The sequence below is a fragment of the Budorcas taxicolor genome, chromosome 1 (genome assembly GCF_023091745.1).
Source record: "Budorcas taxicolor isolate Tak-1 chromosome 1, Takin1.1, whole genome shotgun sequence".
In the NCBI taxonomy this organism is placed as follows: domain Eukaryota; kingdom Metazoa; phylum Chordata; class Mammalia; order Artiodactyla; family Bovidae; genus Budorcas; species Budorcas taxicolor.
In genome coordinates, this window is record NC_068910.1 from 147,958,266 (window position 1) to 147,963,431 (window position 5,166).

The 5,166-nt window shown below is 41.6% G+C and overlaps 1 non-coding gene across 1 annotated transcript; it reads right to left on the reverse strand.

Moving 5' to 3' along the window:
* Window positions 1–4,012: 4,012 nt before the first annotated feature.
* Window positions 4,013–4,119, reverse strand: LOC128058628 (U6 spliceosomal RNA). The gene has a single exon (XR_008200505.1). It is a non-coding gene; the product is annotated as a U6 spliceosomal RNA (small nuclear RNA).
* Window positions 4,120–5,166: the final 1,047 nt, after the last annotated feature.

A 5,166-nucleotide genomic window follows, 5' to 3' on the forward strand; every position in this document is an offset into this window, starting at 1 on the left:
ATGCGGTGGGGTATGTGCAAGTGAGGCATGTATAGCACTGGAGGTTCCTGTGGGCCATTTGGGGGATCTACAGGTGAGGCATTCCCAACAGCTCATGGAAAGGCTTCCTGATAGAGTCCATGACACAGTTAATTGGCCCTCTGTCCCTTTGATGCCCTCCAAGAGCTCTGTTTGCTGGTCTACCAGCCACTTTCCGCCCCAAAGTCGTGCAGCACTCTTCAGAATTCTAGGTGGAGTGAGAAAGAAGTAGATCTCTTTGGTAGCATCTCCCATTCAGTGGTAAAGTATCTGCCTGCCCATGCAGAAGCCACAGAAGATTCAAGTTCGATCCCTGGCTCAGGAAGATCCCTTGGAGAAGGAAATAGTGACCCACTCTAGTATTCTTGCCAGGATAATTCTATGGACAGTGGAGCCTGGCTATAGTTCATGGAGTTGCAGAGTTGAACATGACTGAGCGACTGAGCATGCATGCATACACAGCTGGGGAAGATGGGTACTTACACACTCTCTCTTTCTCCAATGGCAGAAATAGGCTTAGGTCTCTATTAGCACTAAGTTGTGGTGCCCTGGGGGGAGGGATGACACAGGTCAAGTAAAACTGTTTTCTCTTGCTGTCTTCAATGTGTCCAGCTTTAGATTTTTTTCCCTCAGCTGTGCGCTGTTACTTTTCTGTCTTGTCCATGGGTGATTGTCAGAATCAGTTACCTTTAGGGGAAAGATGACAGAAAATTCGTTCTCACCATTTTGATGATGTCACTCTGTGTGGTCTGGTCAGAAACATTTTGAAAGCATTATTCAATCTACATAAGTGCTTTACATGTCAAAGAGACAGAGATCAGTCCCAAGAACTCAGCAACTTAGCCTGTTCTTGTGGCCAGTCTTTCTCCATGCTTTGGTAGGCCGTGACAGAAAATGTCATTTAGAGAAAATTTGATTCAGAGTTCCAGAAACTCACTTAAACCTGTATAAATTAAACAAAGACACAAATCTACAGGAGTATTTTAGAGAATCTAATGAAAGAGAGCCTATGAAGTAACAGATTAGCTGCTGGGAAGCCACCAGAAACCAAGCTGCCTCTCCCTCTCCCTCTCTTTTTGAAGCTCCGTGTTCTTTTATTTCTGTTCTGAGAGTGGGCTCCATTCTTTTCTTTCCTTTGCTTCTTTGTCTGCTTGGTGTCCCATTGATCCTCTTAAGTACCCATAAAGCCTGACTAGAATGGCTATATATTAATACAATTTCAAATTTCCACAAGAGAAAATCTGATTGGTCCAGCTTGGCTGTGTGTCTAGTCTTAGACCAGTCAAACGTGGTCAAAAAAGTGAAATCAACAAGAACATGTCTGTGGAAATTGTCCTCATGAGAAAGGGCATTTCTGAGGAGACTCCCCAAAGGATTCTCCAACAACCATGTATTGTTGATATTCATTGCAAGGACTCATCATCCAGAGAGATTATCACAAAAGTACTTATTTACCAACTGCCTTATTCTAAAAAAGGATATGAGGTGGCTAAATCTTAAGGTATGCACAGGTATAAATTTTAATAAAATAAACCAGGCAAGTAAATTAATTTAGCACTAAAAGGCTTTAGTCTAAATCATTAAAAATGTCAAATGTGACTTAGCTTAAATTATTGTTCTAAGTGGGAAATCTCATTCATAATGATTACAGGTTTTACGATTTTAGAAAGTATTTGACTGGTTGGAGAAAGTAAGTATTTAGCTGGTTGGTTTTTCTTAAATGCAGTCTGTATTTCAGCCAAAATTGCGTTAGTAAGAAAATATGGAAAAACAAGAACCAGTAAATTAATTTGAATTTAATCAACAAAGGGAGCTGATTTTAGATATTTAACATATTTTGGTCAGTTGTAATGTTTTGTTAACGAACTATTGAAATTTCATAAGGAAATGAAACTCAGTTGTCTGGCTTTTACCAGGTGCTTCTGTGTGAGTGTAGATAATCATACCTCATGGCATGGGTACTATACATTTTTAGGCTACACATCTTGTTTTACTGCTAAATGAGTAGGGGAAGTGAAATTTGGAACAAATTATTGCTCTGGACAGGAAGCAATAGAAAGGCAAATCAACGTTGTTCTTGACTTGGTCCTTTGCACTGTAATTATATTTTTACTGGAAATGCTTTACAGCAATGCCTTTTTGGATCATCACTTAGTTATTCAGTACATTCATAGTCAGATATAGCTCAAGCCCCAACTGGGACCGAATTTCTCTGTTCCCCTGGGAAAGACCCTGTACGCTAAGTTAATTTTCATATGGCTTCAGTAGCCTAGCAAGGGGACAGTGCTGCTGACTTGGATACCAGGCTTTCTGCCTTGGAGGAGATGGGCTATATGTTCCAACAGGCATGAGTGTGTGTCCTTTTGTGCAATTTTAATTGGAAAGTAAAATGTTAAGGAGGGAGTGAAAGGTGAAAGTGTTTGTTACTTCAGTCGTGTCCTTTGTGACCTCACAGACTGTAGCCTGCCAGGCTCCTCTGTCCATGGTATTCTCCAGGCAAGAATACTGGAGTGGGTAGCCCTTCCCTTCTCCAGGAGATCTTCCCAACCCAGGGATTGAGCCTGGGGCCTCCTGCGTTGCAGGCAGATTCTTTACCATCTGAACCACCAGTGAAACCCCTAAGGAAAGAGGGAATTTAGTAACAACAAACTTCATTAAGTTGAGCTGCTTGTAGCCCTGGGTAAGGGAGGGCTTAGGGGTAGGCTCAAGTTGGAGGATAAGCAATTAACTACAAGCTGGATTCTCAGGCAGCCTGTGTTTCTTTGTGAAGGGGAGTAAAATTTTGTAACCTTGGAATCTCCTTGGGAAAAACCTCAAAAAAATGAAAAGCTGAACTCTGGCCAGCCTTTCTTGAGCAAAGTTTGTCTGAGAGAGACCAGCTTTGTTGAGACCAGCTATTACTTTTTTTTTTTTTTTTTTGAGCACCACCACTCTTTATTTTTTATTTTATTTATTTATTTTTTTTAGTTTTTTATTTTTTTAATTTTAAAATCTTTAATTCTTACATGTGTTCCCAAACATGAACCCCCCTCCCACCTCCCTTCCCATAACATCTCTGTGGGTCATCCCCATGCACCAGCCCCAAGCATGCTGTATCCTGCGTCAGACATAGACTGGCAATTCAATTCTTACATGATAGTATACATGATAGAATGCCATTCTCCCAAATCATCCCACCCTCTCCCTCTCCCTCTGAGTCCAAAAGTCCGTTATACACAGCTGTGTCTTTTTTCCTGTCTTGCATACAGGGTCGTCATTGCCATCTTTCTAAATTCCATATATATGTGTTAGTATACTGTATTGGTGTTTTTCTTTCTGGCTTACTTCACTCTGTATAATCGGCTCCAGTTTCATCCATCTCATCAGAACTGATTCAAATGAATTCTTTTTAACGGCTGAGTAATACTCCATTGTGTATATGTACCACAGCTTTCTTATCCATTCATCTGCTGATGGACATCTAGGTTGTTTCCATGTCCTGGCTATTATAAACAGTGCTGCGATGAACATTGGGGTACATGTGTCTCTTTCAATTCTGGCTTCCTCGGTGTGTATGCCCAGCAGTGGGATTGCTGGGTCATAAGGGAGTTCTATTTGCAATTTTTAAAGGAATCTCCACACTGTTCTCCATAGTGGCTGTACTAGTTTGCATTCCCACCAACAGTGTAGGAGGATTCCCTTTTCTCCACACCCTCTCCAGCATTTATTGCTTGCAGATTTTTGGATTGCAGCCATTCTGACTGGTGTGAAGTGGTACCTCATTATGGTTTTGATTTGCATTTCTCTGATAATGAGTGATGTTGAGCATCTTTTCATGTGTTTGTTAGCCATCCGTATGTCTTCTTTGGAGGAATGTCTATTTAGTTCTTTGGCCCATTTTTTGATTGGGTTGTTTATTTTTCTGGAATTGAGCTGCATAAGTTGCTTGTATATTTTTGAGATTAGTTGTTTGTCAGTTGCTTCATTTGCTATTATTTTCTCCCATTCAGAAGGCAAAAATATGGAACGCTTCACGAATTTGCGTGTCATCCTTGTGCAGGGGCCATGCTAATCTTCTCTGTATCGTTCCAATTTTAGTATATGTGCTGCCGAAGCGAGCACCCAGCTATTACTTTTACAAATAAAAAGCTCAGAGATGGCTGGAGGGATTCCACTAATGGACCACTAGGGAGGGAGCATGCAAGCAGTTGTAGTCAGACAGTGGAAGCAATACTGTGACAACTGGGGCCCTTCTTTGTGGGGGCAGCAGCAAGATGAGCAAGAGACCCCAGGAGAGGCTGTGCACTTGAAGTGAGGTGGCAAGAAGATGCTTGCACTCACAGCTCTGCCTTCTCTTTCTACTGGATAATTCCCATCAGTAGTTGTCACACACACAAACTGGCTATTGTGTCTCCCATCTTTAGAAGAGCCTTCCCTAGATTCCTCATCCTCCTCTAGCTGTTAGACCATTTCTCTGCCTCTCTTCCCAGAAAAATATCTCAAAAGAATCACCTATGCTCTGCCTCCAGTTCTTTACCTCCCTTAAGCCTACTTTGTATCGTCGAGATTTTTTTGGCATTAAAATAAGAGAAAACTCTGAATCAACTATGTAAACTAAAATGGCGATTTATGAATTTAAATAACAAGAACCCCACTGGAAGAGTGGGCTCCGTGTTTGGACTCTGGCTCTGCTTCATGGCAGGTATCTTGGTTCTGTCCTCCTCTTTGGCGTTAGCTTTATCCTCAGGCGTTTACCAAGGTGCTTCCACAGCTAAATGTCCCATGTAGAAATGACAATGTGTGTTCTCAGTTGTTTCAGTCATGTCTGACTCTTTGCGACCCCATGAACTGTAGCCTGCCAGGCTCCTCTGTCTGTGGAATTATCCCGGCAAGGATACTGAAGTGGGTTGTCATTTCCTCCTCTAAGAGATGCCAATAGCCAATGTAAGAGATGAGCTGCCCTCTCCTTCTGGCTCTTCTTAAGAAAAAAGAGACCTCTAAGAAATCTTCCAACAGACTTCCCCTGACATCTTGGCTAGAATTGTATGACAAATACATTCCTAAATGAATCATTGACAGAGGAAAATAGATTGTAGTAGTTAGTTTGGACTAATCATATTTACAATGTAGCTGGCTTTGGCGGTTTTGTTTGCAAGGAAGGAGAGGAGA